This window comes from Rhinoderma darwinii, chromosome 10 (genome assembly GCF_050947455.1).
Source record: "Rhinoderma darwinii isolate aRhiDar2 chromosome 10, aRhiDar2.hap1, whole genome shotgun sequence".
Lineage (NCBI taxonomy): Eukaryota > Metazoa > Chordata > Amphibia > Anura > Rhinodermatidae > Rhinoderma > Rhinoderma darwinii.
In genome coordinates, this window is record NC_134696.1 from 89,468,135 (window position 1) to 89,488,074 (window position 19,940).

Consider the following 19,940-nt stretch of genomic DNA (forward strand, 5'->3'; position numbering starts at 1 on the left):
TTTTGACGTTTTTTGGGGCAGAAACTGCGCCAAAAAACTCCTCAAAAACCGCCCGAAAATGCCTCCCATTGATTTCAATGGGAGGCAGACAAGTTTTTTTACCACGAGTAAAACAAACTCGTCGTGGTAAAAAGAAGCAACATGACCCATCTTGAGGCGGTTTCCGCCTCCAAAACCCCATTTCAATGAGTCAGAAAGAGGAAAAAAAACCTTGACGAGTGTTTTGAGGAGTTTTTGTCAAACCACTGTGCAAAAACCTACTGGAGCAGTTTTTGCAGGAGGAATTTTCCTCCTGCAAAAAACTCAGTGTGAACAGAGCCTTAGAGGTGTGCGACCTGTGCCATTGCACAGGGCGCATCACTACAGCAGGTGAAAGGGGGCGCTGCGCTGGCTCCTTTCCCCTACTTGTTTCAGAAGCGCCTGGAGACTCAGCAGCCAACTTCCCGCCCGGGCACTTCTTCACTCAGTGGCGTCGCTACCGCTATAGCAGCCATAGTGGCTGCTAGTTGCAACACCGGGCATGAGGGCGCCCCATGGCAGGCGGCGCCGCTAGCGGCCGCTACAGCGTCAGCATCGCCACTATAGCAGAACAGGGAGGTATCTTCCTGCTCTGCTATCTACTAGCACCACTGTAGCTCCCTGAAGGAGCGAAATCCCCATGTGGCTGCGCTTGATGTCTCTATCCATATATGGACAGTGACATCAGGGGCAACTCCTGAAGCGGAATCCCCGTCCACAGCGTTGCCGACTGTGACTGGGAATTCCACTCCATCAGAAGCCAGTGACGTCACGGTCCATAAATGGACACATACGACAGGTGCATCTCCTGGAGTCGAATTCCCTGTCACAGAGTTGCCCCTGATGTCAGAGATGGACAGAGACATCAAGCAGAGCGCTCCAGGAGCGGAATCCCCAGCTACAGGTTCTATCTACAAGGGGGCTGTGTGGCGCTACCTACAAGGGGGCTGCGTGGCACTACCTACAAGGGGGAATCTGTGAGTGGTGGGCTGATGGTTATTTTACTGCGAGTGGGGGGGGGGGGTGATTGTTATTTTACTGCGAGTGGGGGGGGGGGATGATGGTTATTTTACTGCGAGTGGGGGCATGATGGTTTATTTACTGCGAGTGGGGGCATAATGGTTTATTTACTGCGAGTGGGGGTATGATAGTCTTCAAGTGGTTTCCACCTCTGACCTCCAATTGAAATGAATAGGAGGCAGAAAATACCTGCAGCGCCCGTTTGGAGTGCTTTTTTGCCTGCGTCTTTTGCATGAGCTTCAACGGCTTAAATAAAAAAATAAAAAAAAAACACGCAAAATTACAAAAAAGCTCAAGTAACGCCTTCAAAATTCCTGAAGGAATTTTGAGGCAGATTTTTTTTGCCTTACAAAAAATGCTGTGTGAATACCCTAGGAGTGTAAGGCTTGTTTTTAGCAGTTGTCTGTCTTTCTCAAAACAATTTTTGGTAGGGGTGCCCTGAGGAAATTTTATTTTTCCAGGGGTGCCTCGAGTCCGAAGAGGTTGGGAAACTCTGTACTAGGCTACAGGATCACGCAAGGATCCCGTCGTGGAGCAGCTCAGTTCGTTGTGGGAACGGGGCCTAGGTGAGTACAATTTTTTTTTGGGCGGGGGGCACTGTCTACAAGGGAGGAGGTGGGGGATTATGGCACGGGCTACATGGGGCAATATACTGTGTGTGGCACAATCAGAAGACAAAATACTGTGCCCTTGAAGGGGTTAGAATATATTATTATTATACTGTATAGGGGGCACTAAAGGGGCATTATACTGTGTGGGGGCATTATACTTTTTTTATGGGACATTTTATTATGATGCGGTGGGGCGCCGAAAGATAATTTCATACAGGACGCTATCTATCCTAAGGCCGGCCCTGGGCGCTCATTTCGAGCAGAATATATGCCAATGTAAAAGGACCTTTACAAATGATTTTTTGCCAATATAAAAGCCAATGCTACACTTTAGGCATAACTTTTTTTTTACCAATGGGTTCCCTGTATTGAATTGTAGGTCCATACACCAACAATATATATTATTTTGCTTATTTTACTTGATTTTTTCAAACTGCGATCCGTGTTGCGTTGCCAAAATAAATTTAAAATATAATATTAATTTTGAAACTTTGGTCCCATAACACCAAGGGGCTTATATGTGACGCAGTACTCAACGTCCCGAGTGCTACGTCACGTACAACGCCCCGAGTGCTGCGTCACGTACAACGCCCCGAGTGCTGCGTCACGTACAACGCCCCGAGTGCTGCGTCACGTACAACGCCCCGAGTGCTGCGTCACGTACAACGCCCCGAGTGCTGCGTCACGTACAACGTCCCGAGTGCTGCGTCACGTACAACGTCCCGAGTGCTGCGTCACGTACAACGTCCCGAGTGCTGCGTCACGTACAACGTCCTGACACTGCCCGGCCTCAGTAACTTGTATGAGTTGCAGCATGCTGAGGGTACCAGGAGGAGAGAAAAGGAGCGGTGAGGTTACTTTTTTTTATTATTGTCCGATGGAGGGGGCTCAGTCTAGTGGGCCGGGTGGTCTGATTTGAAATCCAGGCCAGCTGGGACCTGGCGTAGATTTCCGCTATAATTTACAACAGTTTGTCGGGCCGCGGTGACCTAATCCTCTTTTTGGTAAGCCATGCTTCCTTTATTCTATAGGGGGGAGGGCGACGTTAAAAGCCTAAAAGTCGTAATTAATTGCAACTTTTGGTCCTTTTGGCGACTTTTCTAGGCCAGAAAATGGGCGTAGAAAGGTTGATAAATTCGCCTGAGTTCCAATACACATCTATTAGGGAACACCTTACACTAGTTAAAGAGGTTGTCTCACGTAGCCTCATACGTTTTCCCAATAGAGCCGGAACCGCTCTTACTTCGCCCCTTCTGACATGCCCATACGTCCAAATAGTAAAATATGGACAGGGTGCCTACAGGTGTTTTCCCATGAGACAGTTGGGCCCCATTTACATGACAGATTTGCCACAGAAAATTTGCAAAGATATCCGATTCAAATCAGAGAACAATCCGCAACCCATTCATGTGAATGGGGTTTCGGTAAACCCATTCACATGCTACTAAAAATGTCTGGATTTTTGGCCGCACTGCAGAAGAAAACAAGCCACGGTAACGAGTAGCATGCTACTTATTCCGCAAGGAAAAGACAAGAATTGTCATTCATGGGGGCTAACTTGTCTGTTGCACAACCAAGGCACATCTTCAGCAGAAATCTGAGGGTAAGCCCTGGAAATATACGTTGGATTTTGATGGCGATATGTGAACAGAGCCTTATAGTATGTCGACTAGACCCCTGTAATGAAGAATTTGTTCACAGACACAAGGTTTGCTTGGCTATGCCCCAATATGTGTAGGTGGCTGCTTGGTGACAGGTGACACTGCTGGATCCCTACGCTTCTGTGGAGATCCAGAGGCGTCACTCCATACAGAGCCGCCCAGACGTACTTCGAAAAGGGAAAAAAGAAGCTGGACCCCATTGCTGAAGCATGGGCGGTCGAGTTGCTTCTTAGTGGAGTCTGAGCTGCAGGAGAGACATCATCTCCCTGGATGTGGGATTAACACATGCTTCCAATTTGTGCAGTAGAACTACAAGTTCCAGCATGAAAAAAGAGTTGTAAATACAAATGTTTTCTTCTAACATAAAAAACAACAACAGACCTAACGTGCTTATGAGCTGACATCAAACAATCATGTACTTATAAGATTCATGGGATTAATACAATTACGGAAGAGCTTTTGAAGTAATCCTACTACACAGGGTGGGTTGATGTTGTGCTTAAGGGAACTAAAAATGTGTCACTTTTTGGTCTGAGTCATTTACAGCTATAACAAGTTATACATAATAATAATAACAAAAACAACCATCTGGTTGACTGCAAGATACAAAAAATTTTTACAAAAATGACCGTACTTACCACTTTTGGCAGGTAAAGAATCCCACCCTGGAATTAAAACAGCTGGGGCGCAGCTTGTCAATACCAAATGAATTGCCCCTCAAAAAATTGGTGGCCGCTTTCAAAAAGAGCAGTGGAAATCAATAACCCTTTGCCCGGGACATGTCCAGTTTCAGGTCACTACAGACCCAGCAGGTTATTTAAAGCCATGCACTTGATCTTCCAGCCGCTAAACATGTTGCAAGACGGAGCACTTGAAATAAGAAGCAGATCTCAAGTGATTTGCAGTAGTGAAGGCTCCAGCCACAGGGGTCTACTTTGCAATGCTGAATCACAATGTTCCTCCTTTTCCTGTAAGCTCTCCCTCCCCCCTTTCCTTTCCCATGCCAGTACAGCCCCTACTACTAATATGAGGTTTGGCTGTCAGCCTCAGGTAGCTCGAAGAGGAGGAGGAAGAGGAGGAGGAGTGTAAAGCAGGTCACATGGACAGATGAGGAACAGGTAGAACGCTGTACAAAGGGCTGGAGGCAGGTGTATGCGGGGAACCTTGCATTCCTGCATGACTATCTCTATGCGAATGCTTCAAAGCCAGATATAGAGCAATCCAACATAAGCCCTCTGAAAATTCTCTCTCGAAACCCCAATTTGATAGCAGCGGAGTGTAGACAGACGGATAAGGCCTGATTATTACATGCACATACAATACAAGCCTTTATTTATTTCTTCCAAATCTTCCTAGTTATCCAACTAAACCCAGATCTCGGGATTGTTCATTGTCTACTATTTGTTATTCTCCTCGGAGGAGCGGAGAGACATGCCAGGCTCTTATGACTTTGGGGCTTGTTTGTTAAAGGTGAAGAATCATACAGTATATATCTGCCTCAAGGCTCCTAAACATGACCTCACGGTACTTATTTCATTATGTGATGCTGAGGGTTCTCGGTTTTTGGGCCCTCAATGGGCTCTGTGTGTATAACTGAGATCTACACAAATGTGCGCTTTGTTGTCGGCAAAAAGCAATAATTTATGTTCTCAAAGTGCTTAAGATCTCAATAGAGGACAATGGCGGCTGTTAGCTGCAGCTTTCCTCAAAAAGATTGGGTTCGGGCCTGAGAAGGCCTCATGCAAAGCTGTTCTAATCAAAGGTGTCAGCGTTGCCTATAGCAACCAATTTAATTTCCAATCATTCCCCTAAATTGAAAAAATAATAATTTGATTGGTTGTTATGGGCAATGCGGATACTTTATACAACAAAGTTGTCAGAAAATACAAAGACTGCAAATGTGTGTGTGTGTGTGTGTGTGTGTGTGTGTGTGTGTATAAACATGGCATCTGTCAAGGAGTAGGATATATTAGGCAGCAAAGGAATAGTCAGTTCTTGAAGTTGATGTGTTGGAAGCAGGAAAAATGGACAAGTGTAAGGATCTGAGCGACTGTGACAAGGGCCAAATTGTGATGACTAGACGACTGGGTCAGAGAATCTCTAAAATGTCAGGTCTTGTGGGATGTTCCCGGTGTACAGTGGTTAATACCTACCAAAAGTGGTCCAAAGAAGGACAATCCGTGAATCATTGACAGGATTATGGGAGCCCAAGGCTCTTTGATGCCTATGGGGAGCGAAGGCCAGCCCGTCTGGTCCAATCTCACAGCAGAGCTACTATAGCACAAATTGATGAAAAATTACTGCTGGCTATGATTGAAAGGTGTTGGAACACAGGAGAGCATCGCAGCTTGCTGCATTTAGGGCTACGTTGCCATAGAGCAGTCATAGTGTCCATGCTGACCCCTGTCCCCCACCGAAAGCACCTACAATGGGCCAGTGAGCATCGGTTCTGGAAGAAGGTGGTCACGTCTTGTTCTACATCATGTGGACGGCGGGTGCGTGTGCTTATCTTACCTGGGGAAGAGATAGCACCAGGATGCAGCAGGGGAGGAAGACAAGCCGGAGGAGGCAGTGTGATTGGGTGGTATATCTTGGGTCCTGGCATTCCTGTGGATTTTACTTTGACATGTACATCTACCTAATCATTGCTGCAGACCAATTACACCCCTTCATCGCAACAATTATTCAGATCTTAATCTGATCGATCACCTGTGGGATGTGCTGGAAATACAAGTCCAATCCATGGAGGTAACACCTCACAACTTGATCTGCTGCTAATGTCTTGGTGCCAGAGACCACAGGAACCTTCAGAGGTCTACTGGAGTCTATGCGGCATGTGGGCGACCTACACAATATTAGCCAGGTCTTTTTGTTCTTATGGTTGATATTATATATACTGTCATACCTCCAAACCGTCCCAGATTCAGTGGGACAGTCCTGGATTCCGGGCAGTGTGTCCCTCTGTCCTGGCAGGCCGGCGGTATTTCCCTGTTTCAACTGTATCTGAACCGTTTCCTCAGGAGACAGATACAGTTGAATCCAATACTGAAGCGGTGAACCGTCAGCTCCCTACTATAGCATATAACTATGGAGTCCCGGGCCACAGCAGCACAAGCTCTCTGGCTGTGGACCCCGGTCTTGGGAAAGCCATTGACGTCACTATCCATATATAGACAGTCCTGGATTCTGGGCAGTGTGTCCCTCTGTCCTGGGCGGGCCGGCGGTATTTCCCTGTTTCAACTGTATCTGAACCGTTTCCTCAGGAGACAGATACAGTTGAATCCAATACTGAAGCGGTGAACCGTCAGCTCCCTACTATAGCATATAACTATGGAGTCCCGGGCCACAGCAGCACAAGCTCTCTGGCTGTGGACCCCGGTCTTCGGAAAGCCATTGACGTCACTATCCATATATAGACAGTGACGTCAGTGGTTCCTCCAGGAGCGGAATTCCCGGCCAGAGCGTTGCCGACGCTCTGGCCGGGGATTCTGACATCTTCAAGTCCCTAATATCATTGTCCAAATATGGACAGTGACATCTGGGAACGTCCTGGAGCGGAATCCTCAGCCAGAGCGTTGCCATATGGACAGTGACGTCAGGTGCTCTTCCTGAAGTGGAATCCCCAGCAAGAGTGTTTCTGACGCTCTGGTCGGGGATTCCCCTCCTGGAGAATCCCCTGGCATCACTATCCATATATGGACAATGGCGTCAGGGGCTCCTCCTGGAGCTGAATCCCCGGCCACAGCGTAGCCAATGCTCTGGCTGGGGATTCTGCTCCTAGAGGGAGCCCCAATGGAGCTATCTAAAGGGGGTGTTAGCGCTATCTAGAGGCAGGGTGGAGCTATTGATGGGGTGGGTTAGCTCTATCTACAGGCACTAAGATACTTAAAAGTTGGGCGGTATGAATACCGTGGATATAGTAAGATTTTAAATATTCCACCAAATGTCCTATATTAACACAGCTTGCGCCTAAGATGGTGCATTAACTCTAGAACAGGGATTCTAGTGTCTGCGCATTTGTAGCATCCATGGCCGCGGACCGTCAGGTTTACTCACCCCCCGGCGGCCGCAGCCATGGACATGGACCTGTGAGCGCTGGCTCGCATCTCCTTCCCAGGAGACGGCAGCGCTCACTTCCAGTCCGCTGTGTCTCGTAGGGTGCGCACACATGCTCGTGCCCGGCCATAAAGAGCCAGTGCGCGCACATGGGAAAACATCATCATCAACTGCCCATGATTTCCTGGACTATAAGAAGGGCCCTGCCCCTTTGCTCATTGCCTGAGCGTTGTTAGTTTATCCCATATCAGTCTTGCACATGGTCCCTTAGTGTTATCCTGTTCCTGTTGTTACCCGTGCCCTGCTACCTGTATCCCGTATCCTGTGCTGTGTCCTTGATCCTGAGCCTGTTAGTGTTGGAGTCGTGTCCTACTGCACCAGTGTCATCCGCCATGTCCAGTGTCATCCCCCACGTTTGGCGCAACCTGCTGCACCCACCTCCATCTGTGCTGAAGCCTTGGCCACAGTCTGGACTATTTCAGGTACCCTTGTGCTACGTACTGTTATAGACTCTTGCATAGACTGTGACTAGGCCAGCTGCCTCTCTGCTACGGCAGAGCGGCCTAGTGGGTCCACATACCCTGTGATCGTGACAGCAATGACCTTACTCAGGATTACCCAACCCCATCACCCTCTGAATGACTTGCTGATGCTTCCTCCTTGGAGGTCCCACTGAAGACACGAGTGCTGGGCTATTTTTGTTGCATGTCCGATTATTTGGAGCAGTGATATAGGTCACTGCTGATTTTTTACTGCACTGTGTGAATGAAATTTAATAAAATCCAATACACTATTGTGTAACATGTGGCAACTACACTAATTGTATCCTACAGAGCTCTTCATGCCCTAGATTGCTTAGTGTACTGTGCTATGCATCATTTCACACTCTTTCTCCCCTGTCATATGACACTGGTCATCCTGTCCTTCCTGGTTCATGATAATGCCAGAACTACAGGAAAAACTGAACGTACTTTCATAACAATACAAATCTATGTTATTTTTGTTGTTGGAAAGCTAGGATTATTTAATGGCTGCCATTCCTAGCCAGAATCTTTTACCCGTCTTACCGATGTACCCAAGATCAAGATAAATTCGTAATGGCTAAAGAGAATAATAAAAAACGTCAAGAGGACAACCGTAGTGACCTATTTTCTAGATGCATATTTTTATTCTAGGGAATAACCCCTCCCAAAAAAAAAAAGTTAGGGAAATTGACCTTTTTTATTAAACCCACTCAGTATTACTCAAAACAACTGTTTTGTTTTTTTGTTTGTTTTTTGGGTTGTCTCAGTTTCGGGTCCTGGACACAACTGGATATTCCAGTCATTAGCATTGTAGAAACCATCCTTTCAAGCAGTGAGAACAAAAACATGACCTCAGGGGTTACAGCTAATGATCTAACAATTTCAATCCTTCCAAACATGTCTGCCATTCCTACAGATTCCTCCCACTCAAGAGAATATCGTAAGTTGTATGGGTCGTAATGCGGCACCCATAGAAGTCTCTTGGGCCTACGGCACTAATGTTTGCCTCGTATATGTCACATAGAGACATACAGATATGATTGTGACATGTTCCATCAGTCCATGAGACAGGTTTTAATGCAAGTTATATGGGGCTCTAACCGACGGTTGCCCAAAACTAGGGACCGCAAATCACTATTCAAGGTCAGACAGAAAGACAAACATGCCCCATCGCCCTCACTCCTGTTTCCAACACTAGTTTGCAGTGAATCAACATGACAAAGAATTCTTTACAACATTCTCATATACGTATGTAAATGTTTTGAGAGGCTATTGAGGATACTGTATGTGGGATATGATAGTGATCCTGGGGGCAGGGATTTTTCACGTTGAAGAAAATTACAGTCAGGCCTCATACACACGAACGTGTTTTTGCGGCCGCAATTCACCCGCAAATCTACGGGTGAATTGCGGACCCATTCATTTCTATGGGCCCATGCACACGACCGTGGTTTCCACCAGGACCACAAAAAGGATAGGACATATCATAAAAAGTGTCCGGGCTCATTGAAATCAATGTGTACGCGGTCCGTGAATTGCGGACGGCCCGCGGATGACACTCCGCAGCCGTCCGTGCCGCAATCACGGGCCGTGCTACGGTCGTGTGCATGAGGCCTCAGTCTGAAATGGTTGACAACAGGGAACAACAGATTATATCCCACTGCTCCGCAAATGTAGATGGACTTCTGTGGATAAAATCATATTAGAATATAGCTGGGGTAAGGCTTCGTTCACATCTACATTGTGCCTTCAATTTTAGCGCATCTATCCAAATTTAAAAAAAAAAAAAAAAGCCGTACACAATAACAGATGTCTGACTGAAAGCAACGGAAGTAAGGGCCAATTCACACCTGTGCTTGCTATTCTGTTGCTCTGCTCCGTCAGAGGAGCAGAACAAGGGAATAACCGGAACCGCAGGCGGCTGACGGAACCCATTTCCTTTAATGTTTTCCATGGTTTTACCGGAAACGATAACGTAGCATGCTGCACTATTGTTTACAGTATTTTCGTCCAGATCTGCATTGGAGGCCCCTAACAAGGCCCAAGACCTTCCTTTTTTTGGCTAATCCGTTTTCAGGATCCGTCCAAAAACGTAAACTTTAGGCTGGGTTCACTCATGCTTTCGGCTTTCCGTTGTTCTACTCCGTCACAGGAGCAGAACAACGGAAGTACCATTCGCACCGGTTCCATTGCACAACGGAGTCCACCGGTGGCCGACAAATTTTATTGACTTTAATGGGTTCCATCAGGTTTCCAGTGGGGTGTTCGTGATTTTCCCAGAAACAATAGCGCAGCATGCTGCACTATTGTTTCCGGTATTGTTGGCCAGATCTGCGACAGAGACCACTAACGGAGCCTCCAACGCACATGTAAACTAGACCTAATGCTCCATTTTTAACTGACCCATTTTTTCCAGTATTCTTTTTAAATATCTTTTTGTGTCATTTTCATTCCTCGCATGTGCATTAAAAAACTGTACCGATAACCGTAATTAATAACTCATACAAACGGAATGAATATCCATTTGTACCCGTCATCTATTGACTTCAATGGGTAGTTTGATGGAAACGTTCATTTTCCTGCTCCTCTGACGGAGCAAAAGAACATATACTGTATATTCCCTCACAATCCATCAATGTCCCTGCAAATTTGGAGAATACAGTTGCAGCGCTGCTGATTTTTTATTATAGAAGTGGCTTTGAGTATGACAACGGCCTCATCATGAATCATCTGCATTACAGGTGTTCACTAATGCTATGAAATATTCATTTAATGGAAGACCAGGTCCATCCTGACATGATGTGAGTACAATTAGAGCTGCTTTGATTCATTTACAACTTGCTTTGATGACCGCCCTTTACAACGCAAAATCAATGCTGTGTGCGGATTTACAGCCCTAAAATCAAGAATTCGCTCCCTGCCACCACCTCAGTCCTCAGGAACAAGGACATTTCTCGCTTGATATATAAAACCAGCATCAGTGGGGTAGGGGAGTCATCAATGCCCGTTGTTCTCTAGGACACAAATAGGTGATAGGCACAGCTGGCACTTTAAGGGGTTATCTGAGATTTTTCAAAAACAGCAACAGGACAGGGGATGGTATAAGATAATAAACTAGCAGATACTCACCCCCTGACCCCATTCTCCATGACTCTGGCTTTGGAAGCTCCTGAAGCGTTCACATGCCATTCATGGAAGCATCACTGCTGATGCCAGCGATTGGCAGAGTGGTACCGATGTACAGGACGTGACCGCTGCAGAAGATTTTGAAACCTGAGCCGTGGAGAATGGGGTCTGAGAGCTGGAGCCGGGGCTCTTCAGGGTCTGAGTATCTGATAGATTTTTACTTTACACCATCCCCTGCCCTGATGCCGATTTTTAAGTCCCTGATAACCCCTTTAATATACTGTAATAAGTATTGAGGACAAAAAGGGATATTTATAAAAACTGGTGTAGAGTAAAAGCGGAGATGCTTCCCATAGCAACTAATCATTTTACAAAGGGTCTCTGAAAAAATGAGAGCTCAAATGTGGTTGGTTGCAATGGACAACTGCCCCACCTTGCAACAGTTTTGAAAAATCGTCCCAATGTACATATTCCTACAGCTCCGCACATGTGAACTCTAAAAAGGACCTGCACGCTCTACTAAAATGTGTTTTTTAGTATTCCAGATGAAATAACAATGCTGAAGCATCTTTTCTTAGAACTCTGCATTGTGTCGTTCCTCTGTTATTCCTCCTGGAAATGTATCAATAAATTGAGACCTGATTGTTACTTTTTCTCTTGTCAAAGGGGCGTGTCCCTACACAGTCTGACACTGTTAGATTTGATTGGACAGTGCTATTCATACATTTCTAGGAGGAATAACAGAGGATCGGCACAATGTGGAGTTCTAAGAAAAGATGCTCCAGAATTGTTATTTCATTAAGAAAACACGTATTTACTAAAACAGACATGTCAAGAGAGCAAACAGGTCCTCTGTAAGTGATGAACGAAAACACAAATACTGCACCTTGTTGTTTTGAGAATTTTAGGGCATCTCTGTAATTTATTACTGGAGGGACTAATCGGCCAATTTTTGTGCTTTTTTTGGGGTAAAATACAATATACACCATCTTAAGGCCTGTTCACATCAGCGTTGCCCTTCCGTTGAGGGGTTCCGTTCAAGGTTTCCGTTGGGTTAACCCCTCAACGGAAAGGCAAATGGAAACCTAAGCTTCCGTTTCCCTCACCACATGGCATATTCAGGACGGATACGCTGCGTCAAGCTGCGCAGTGTATCCGCCCTGAATACCGCAGGGAATGGCGTCAAAAACTCTGCACCATTGTGGGCAGAATTTCAGCTGCGGAAAGCAGCGGCAGAAAAACCCCAAAATGTTGATACTTACCCCCATCCTCTTCTCTGTGCGTAGTCTAGCTTCCTACAATGACGGTTCAGGCCATGTGACGCTGCAGCCTGTGATCGGCTATAGCGGTCACATGGCCTGCAACATTATTCTAGGAGGCCAGACCGGAGAAGAAGCTGGGAACTCTGGGTAAGTATAACTTTTTTTTTCTACTTACTTGCGGTTTTTGCGGCAGAATCGCTGCGATTCTGCCGCAAATGTTGCAACACACACCACTTTGTTACGGGTTTAACACCCCAATTGAATTCAATGGGGAAAACCCGCAACAGAAGAGCTGCGATTCCGCAGCATTAATTGACATGCTGCGGCTGAAGAAACCGCACCGCAGGTCAATTCATGTGCGTTTTTTCTGCGGCTTTTTTCCGCTGTGTGTGGATGAGATTTGTTGAATTATCACCCACACTGCTGCTACTGCTGCAGATTTTCCGCAATGAATCAGTTGCAGAAAATCTGCAGTGTTTAAGCCTAGTATGTTCCTACCCTAAATATGGTGCTAGTATCCTGCTATCAGTCCATACTCTCTCTACCTCTGTCTCCAATTTTTTATACATAGGCACATCATTGTTTTTTTCTATAGATTCCATTTTATTACGGATTCCATATGAATCCATGAGAAGGAAAAAAATGCAGCAAGCAGCATCGCAAGCCGCAGAACAGAGATAACCTTCGCCAGAAGCATTGCTTCTCGAGGAGACACGGTGCCCCAAGGAGGTCCCATATGGCGGCACACCGTGTGCCCACAGGTCTGCAACATAATGCCTTCATGTGCTGGCATCCGGGGTCCATGCGCATAGTTTTGATACCTTATTTTAGGATAAAGGCCCTTTTACACCAGCCAATAATCGGTAGGTGCAGCGAGCGCCGATCAACGAGACATCGTTGATCGGAGATCGTTTGCTCCTGTCACACGGAGCTATGCATGGGGACAAGCGGTCGTTACTCCGATCGCTCGTGCCCATATGTTATTATCATGCCGGCAGCGCATCTCCCTGTTTACACACGATGTGTTGCCGACAACGATAATATTTAAATTTTTTAAAACAATACGATCAGCAGGTGAGCGAGTGTTTACACAGGGAAATTATCGGGAAGAGCGTTCTATGAACAATTGTCTGCCCGATAATCGTCCAGTGTAAAACCCCCTTAACCAAATTTAAGAGCTAAAAGAAAGAAATGCAGGATCCATAATCACCTCTTAATTTCCAATGTTTCTGGATGTAATGACACTATTTACTCCCATTAGCATCTGTCTGTGGATCTCTTCATACCGAACAATCCAGGGACGTGATTTCTCATTGATCACTGATGTCTCTGCTTGTCTGCTATGTAAATGTCCGCCCACTGTTCCCTACCGCCCACTGTCTTTTGACGTCAGGCGGTGCGGGTGCTTAATCTACAAAGACGTCTTTTGGCGTCGCTGCAGATCAGGCTGATGAGCGCTCGTCCTCTAAGCAGGAGCTGTTACTAACAGCTCCTGATCTTAGAGCAGCCTCCTGAACACAGCTGGGGTCGGCAAACATTCGGACCCCAGCTGTTTAACCCTTTGATTACCGCGGTCCGTGACCGCGGCATGATCAAAGGGAATTCCCCTCTTTGATCGCATCACCGGGATTCCGGTGATGCAATAAAACACCAGGGAATCCCTCTGCAGCCAGCCCTGGGGACCTACAAAGGACCCCAGGGCTGTCTGTTCCGTTTGCCTGCTGTTCGGGCACACTATGTGCTGCCCGATCAGCAGCCTGTGTCATAGTGACACAGTGTAATGTATTAGCGTACAGAAGTATGCTAATACATTACAAGTAAAAAATAAAGTTATCCCTTGATGGGATTAAAAAAAAAAAAGGTAACAAAACAAATAAATAAATAAAAAAAAGTCCCAAAAAGAGTCTTTATTTTGCATTAAATACATTTTATTGCCCCTACACTAAATAAAAACAAAACCTACACATATTAGGTATCTACACGACCGTAATACCCTGAAGAATTAATCTAATGGGTTATTTAGCGTGAAACGTGAAAGGGATAAAAAATAAACAAAAAAAACTATTCAGAGAATCGCTTTTTCCTATATTCACGCTGTAAAAAAATATTTTTTTACCCCCAAACTGTGGGGGAAAAAAAATACTATTTCTCTCGCATAAAACAAGGCCTCATACAGCCACGTCAATGAAAAAATAAAAAAGTTATGGCTGCTGAAACGCAGAGAGGCAAAAACAGAAAAATTGAGCTTTTCAGGCCCGGTCATTAAGGGGTTAAATGTTTTACCAATTTTGCAAACCAGGGAAAACACCCCATATCAAGAAATATCCTATGTATATTGGCCTCTTCTTTGAGATGACCACTCGTCTAAAATAAAAATTTTAAGCCAGAATCACACACACGCAGTATTGATGCAGTTGTTGTCTCAGTTTTTTTTAGCCCCACACAGAAGTGGACACAAAAGAAAGGAGATGCATCAGTCTTTTCTTTATACCTTTCCTTCCTTTTCGATCTAATTCTGGCTTGGGCTAAAAAAAAACGGAGCCAAAAACTGCACCAAAACTGTGTGTGCGTGTGTGATCCTAGCCTTAGGCTACATTCACACGAACGTAGCCCACCTAGGACGTGAAAAATGGCTGTTTTCCACGTCCGAGGTGGACACGCAATAAAATAGGACATGTCCTATTTTTCAACGGAGCGTTCACACGCTCCGTTGAAACCATGGTCGTTTGAACGGTCCCATTGAAATGCATGAGTCCGTGTGACGGCCGTTGTCTGTACACGGCCCAAGTAGGTTTCCATTGTCAATAGACAACACACCTCTATAATTTCCATGGATGATGCATATCAATAAAATGTGTTCATGAGATAACAAATGGTGAAGGTAATGCACTTTGACATTAAAGCGTGATACCTTAGGTCTAATGTCAATAAGACTCTGTCAGGCTTTCTTCATCAGATACAATACGTATATAGTGGTAACACCGCAGTCACCCGTAGCCAAGGGCCAGTACTCCCACACAGCTGCCTCTACTCTCCATTTCAGGGGGTGGTTTCAAAAAGATGAAAAACTGGTTTGCAGGGTTTTTCCTTGATTTGGTGAAGCAACTTACCTAAGAAATACCAACCAAGTGAATGTTTACGACATTTTCTCTTCTGCAGCGAGTAGTTTGCACAGAAATTCCCTCCATTTTACCAGAAATAATCAGGTTACAAGTTTATTGTTATGTCTAATCCAGTTAAGAATGAGATAGCTGATAAGGATCAACATAACTTCAGGTGGAAAATCTACTCCTAAAGGACCTTTTACACCGGCCGACAATCAGCCGGGGCAGCGAACGCCGATCAACGAGACGTCGTTGATCGGCGCTCGTTTGCTCCTGTCACACGGAGCTATGGATGGGGACGAGTGGTCGTTACTCCGATCGCTCGTCTCCATACATTATCATCATGTCGGCAGCGCGTCTCTCTGCTTACACAAGGAGGCGCGCTGCCGACAACGATAATATTTCACTTTTTTAAAACGATACGATCAGAAGATGATCGAACGTTTGCTCGTTCATCTGCTGATCGCTGCACCTGTTTACACAGGGCAATTATCGGCAACGAGCGTTATACGAACGCTTGTCTGCACGATAACCGGCCAGTGTAAAACCCCCTTGAGCGTTTCGCATGTTCTATCTCGTCTTCATACAGTGATTACCAGAATTTCCTGGAAAGACTAAAGCACTAATCTGAAATGTAAGAAATTAAATATATAGGGGCACGTTAGTGGTGGTGGGCAGTCATTTTTCTTCATGCAGAAGGTGATTTGGGTCCACACAATAGCCATATGACAGTGGTGAATTGCCAGGGCACAGGACAGGAAGTGTTGTCATGGGGACACTGGAGCCGAGGAGCTGAGGGCATCAGTACTCAATCGCTGATTTCACAAAGTTAGACAGCATTAGGAGTCACATATACATTTGCATACTATTTTATTTTTTTATAGGAAAATGGTAAAAAAAATCTATAATCAGACATTTGTTACTGTCATGATGACGTTTGGAGAAGAAAACATAATGTAACTCAAGATCAGCAGAAGATAAATAAAGACAAGCTCTGAGAGGGATCCCCTTATCATGCCAAACCTTAATGGCTAATATATCTATGATAGGCAAAGAAGGTAAAGATCCGACACTCTGTAGGGATTACAGACCGATATATTTACTCAGAGGGTTTTCCCACAATCATAAATTATCACCTGTCCACAAGATAGGCGAAAATTTTCTGATCGCTGGGGGCCCCACTGATCGTGAGAACAGGTGCCCCGAACTTCCGTTCCTTCTCACTGCTCGACTGCAGTGTGGAGGACATTGAATGGAACGGCAGTCGAGCATATTTGCCACCACTCTTTTCAAAATCGATGGTAATGACCGAAACAGCCGAGTACATCGCTTTCAGTCATTCCTATAGACTTTGAATAGAGCAGCAGCGCACATGCTCGACCGACGCTCCATTCAATGTCCTCCACATTGCGGTTATGTTCTCACGATCGGTGGGGGTCCCAGCGCTGGGGCCCCCAGTGACCGGACTCTTCGGCAGCCCCATAGAATTGAATGGAGAGATGGCCGAGCATGCGCACTACTGCTCCATTTCTATGGAGCTCCCAGGAAGGGCACGGTAAGCCCGTTCTTGTGATCCTGTGGATAAGTGATAAATATGGATTATGGGACAACCCCTTTAAAGAGGCTCTGTCACCAGATTCTCAAATCCCTATCTCCTATTGCATGTGATCGGCGCTGCAATGTAGAGAACAGTAACGTTGTTTTTTTTAAAAAAAACTTTCATTTTTGGCCCAGTTACGAGCTATTTTATATATATGCAAATGAGCTTTGAAATGGACAACTGGGCGTTTTTTTTTTCGTTATGTCCAACTGGGCGTGTATTGTGTTTTTAACTGGGCGTGTTTATGTGTATGACGCTGACCAATCAGTGACCAGTCCGCGTCATACGCTCCTCAACATCTGCACACTCCTCTCCTAAAATATTCTGTGCTGCTGTGAACTCTGCTCTTACCATTACGTAGCTCTCAGTCTGTTACCTCTCCTCCACTCCTGTCCTCAATAACACCTTCACATGATTGGCAAGTCACCACCCCGCACAAGATCCTACTGCACGGCTGACAGCCGTCAGCTGTATAGCTAACAGCACGGTTGTGTTGGAAGCGCGCCCTGCTGTGTCTCACTTAGCAGCTGGGTGTGTTCCCCTCATCTAGCTGCTACGTTCTATCCTGACCGCCGGTGAATTCTCTGTGCGGTCTTTGCAGTGCTGCTACCCCGTTTACCTACGGGAGCAGAACGCGGCTCCTGAAATACTCTGTGCTGCCTTAAACTCAGTGGACAGGTCAGGATCCTGTTTTTTTTAAATGCTGCTGGGGAACCCGCTCGATCCACTATATAAGGCTGCGCCTCCATCCTCTTCTGCCCCAGTCACTTATTCCCAAGCACTGTAAACTTTCAGATTGGTTGCGCTGTGAATATTCGGAGAACGTGATTGGTTTATGTGCAGGGTAATGAACATACAGACAAGCAGTAGAAGACTGACTACGGGCTGAGCATTTCATTGAATTCAGTCTTCTACTGCTTGTCTGTATGTTCATTACCCTGCACATAAACCAATCACGTTCTCCGAATATTCACAGCGCAATATATTTTATATACTGTAATCCGCATCTAATGAGGTGTACGCAAGCTATTATAAACGAAACTATTTTTATTGCTTTCTGTTAGGTCGGTTTTAGTACTAATCTAGTATATTTCTAGAATCTCCGACCAACAGCAATTTATTAGAAAACTTAGAAGAATTAACATGGAGATTTTTTTTGCGCTTGCATATGTCAACCTTATATACTTTTTAGTTTGCTTGGTATTCCTAGAATGTATATTTGTATAACTATATACTTGTTACAAAACTAATAAAAAGACAAAAAAGATAAAGACAAGGATTCACACATACGTTTGTATCAATTTTATTAAGAAATTTTTACATTTTTGTTTAAAAACAAATTTTTCCATTAAGTGTAGGGCTCCACGGTGAATGCTTCCCTATGGGGAGAAAAAGTCGTGGGCAACATGCAATGATCACAAAACTTTTAACCATGTTGGAATTCTTGCGACTGTCGCACAACTTTTTACCCACAAAGAAATAATGATGTAACCCGTTATTTTACTGCGAACATCATGTAGCCAACAGTTGCCGTCGCCAAGGGGCCCTATCCTGAAAAATATGTCCACCTGACATCTTTTTGGTTGTCAATGAAGGAGAATAATGAAATATCTAACTATTACCATTACTCACTTCCTCCATGACTACTCCTCTGTTCTAAATGGATCCCCTATTTAATATGACAGTGGAGACCAAGCGGTTATAGAGGTTTTAGGTAGAATTGTCCTGTATAGGTCGGGGCTATAAACCAGATTATTTTATTATACAATGTTGTCAGGGCAGTGAGAAATAGTCATTGTTAACCCCTTTCCGACATTTAACGTACATGTACGTCATAGTTAGGAGGGGGGTGGAGTATGGAGCAGGCTCAGGAGCTGAACCCGCTCAATACAGAGCGAGTGTCAAATGTCTATTACAGCGCACACCTTGCTCTAATGGCCAAGTTCGGAGATAACTCCCCTCTGTATAATGAAATAGATGCTGCAGCTGCTACTGACTGGTGGTCCCACTCTCTCACTCCATTGGCCCCCCATAACACGATTTTGGGATGCCGATGGTTTGTCATGGCATCTGGGGACCAAATGACGCTCCCTTTCGGTATGCTCATACAACAGAGTTTTTGTGGCGGAATCCGCCACGAATTCCACCGCATAATTCTGGTTACCGTTAATTTCAATGGGAGCCGGACACTTCTGTTTCCCGATAGATGTTTTTTTTTCAAAAAGAACCGTCCTGCCCCATCGAGAGGCGGATTCCGCCTGAACCTCCCATTGAAGTGAATGGGTGGAGGAATCATCCTGCCGATGGGAGGATAATTCCGTGGCAGATTTTGCGGCGGGCCCGCCCAGCAAAATCTGCCGTGTGAACTGACCCTTAGGTCTGCCATCTTGGTCCTCCTATTAAGCCCTGCAGGTCCCTGTTGATTGAGGAGGTTACAAAAGCCCTTCTGCCACATAAGAAGACACGAGAATTATAAATGACACAAGGTAGTTAAGAGTCCTATTACCTCTGGTCTCACACTGGATCTAAGAATAAAATGTCACCTCCATATGCCCAGAATAGTCAAATCAAGTTTAATCATGAAGCACCCTAAGGTCTGTGTCAAAATTCAAGGGTCTACGTCCTGAACAAAAAGAGGGAGAAACAAGACGTGTTCATTTTTACACTTATAAGATTTATACTTTTCAGATAGATTATGGTTATTATGTGTTATCCAATTTTTTTTTCTTCATTTTTATGAAAAACAATACTACAGACATTTTTACAACCCTAAAATAATCTGTTGTTACAAATAGATTCTGTGTGATGGAATCGTATATAGGCGTTTCAATGACTAACCTTTATCTGATGGTTTGGGTACCAAAATCAAAACAGGGCGTCTCAGATTACCATAGAACATGCAGGATGTAGAGTAATGGAAGCGAATACCTACAGTATGTACTCATTAATTAAAAGCAT

The 19,940-nt window shown here is 45.2% G+C and overlaps 1 protein-coding gene across 3 annotated transcripts in view; it reads right to left on the reverse strand.

The window, feature by feature from the left end:
* The window catches only part of PRRG2 (proline rich and Gla domain 2), a 50,423-nt gene extending 30,805 nt beyond the window's left edge, over positions 1 to 19,618 (reverse strand). Inside the window, exon 1 of one of the 3 annotated variants that reach the window (XM_075840231.1) lies at positions 19,489 to 19,618. The gene's annotated coding sequence lies outside the window, so the exon portion shown is untranslated. Of the gene's footprint in view, positions 1 to 3,948; positions 4,343 to 19,488 lie in introns of those variants that run through there. The other 2 variants (XM_075840227.1, XM_075840228.1) reach the window with 2 other exon arrangements.
* Positions 19,619 to 19,940: the final 322 nt, after the last annotated feature.